Here is a 1,446-nt window from a genome sequence, read left to right on the forward strand (position 1 = left end):
CTACCTTCATTCCTTACTACCCCTACCAAAACCACCACTACCACTACCTTTGCCTACCACAACTACCAGAAGCACCACTACCACCACCACCACCACCACCACCACCACAAGCCTAAACACCCGAGTAATTCAAACGTGTCCCAGCCGCGGTTTCACGTCATTAGCCAACAGCAAAAATCAGAGAGAGAGAGAGAGAGAGAGAGAGAGAGGTGGATAAGGGGGATGATGATGATGATGATGATGATGATATAGATAGAAAGGTAGGTAGGTAGATAGAGAGAGAGAGAGAGAGAGAGAGAGAGAGTTACTGGCCAAACCTATTCCTGGCCGCGTGGTGAAGGAGCGAGGACCTGACTGTTGTTGTTGTTGTTGTTGTTTATAGATTATCTCCGCCTATAGAGGAGACTGAGCCTTGATTATGGCCCTGTCGGTGTGTGTGGTTGGACAGGAGGTAGTAAGAAGAGGGAAAAAAGAAAGATTAGAATTGGAGTATTAAAGGGGTGAGCGTTATTTACGTGCAGCATCTACGACACACTGAGGTGGTTTGGCCATGTGGAGAGGATGGAGAGTGAGAGACTGACGAGGAGAGTGTATGTGAGTGAGGTGGAGGGGGAGAGAAGGAGGGGGAGGCCAAAGATGAGATGGAGGGATGGAGTGGAGAGGTATATGAGAGAGGGGGGTGTGAGTTGGGAGCAGGACAGTGAAATGGCAGGGGACAGGGCTGCGTGGAGGCGATTTGTTTGTGGCCACCCCGTATGGGATGAAGGCGTCTGGCAATAGATAGACAGCTGTAAGACGTGACGAGGGGGGGGGGTGGCGGAGGGTTCAGTGGGTGGGATGTGTGGGTTGGGGTAGATTCTGCCGCTCTGAGTAGTTCGGTTGCAGGGCATTTTAGTAGATAATGTAGTAGGGGAAAAGGAGAGTTTGCGTTGCAGTGTTTGCAGTTTTGGTTTTGTTCGTCGATTATATTGGGAAGGGGACGATGTTCTAGCCGTAACCTTGGCAGCAGTGAATGAGTGTAGTTGTTTTCTTGTCTGGGATATGCTTGGTTGAAGGCTGATGCTTTGTTGAATATTTTCTTTTTGATTTGTGAGACACACACCCCTGCACATTGCTACACTTCCACACAGCCACACCTCACAAAGTCTCCAAAGTCACTTGCAGTAGAATATGATACACAAGACCCTGGTTGTGTTACGATTACTAACCCAATTAATGCTAGATCACAGTTTTTATTTTATTCTTACTATCTCAAGACGATTTAATTTAACCTACGAAAGATTTGTGGCAGTGAAGGTTAACTAAGATATTATTCCTTTCCCAGGGGTGACGAACGGCCAGTAACAGGAGCAGCCAACAGAGAGCTATGTGGCATTTCTTTACTGCAGTGTGTCACCATATCCCGCCCCACACCACCACACATCCCCGCCAGTCCCTCTCTACTCA

This window comes from Coenobita brevimanus, chromosome 80, assembly GCF_032717465.1.
Source record: "Coenobita brevimanus isolate Jiangsu-jjx chromosome 80, ASM3271746v2, whole genome shotgun sequence".
Taxonomy (NCBI): Eukaryota; Metazoa; Arthropoda; class Malacostraca; order Decapoda; family Coenobitidae; genus Coenobita; species Coenobita brevimanus.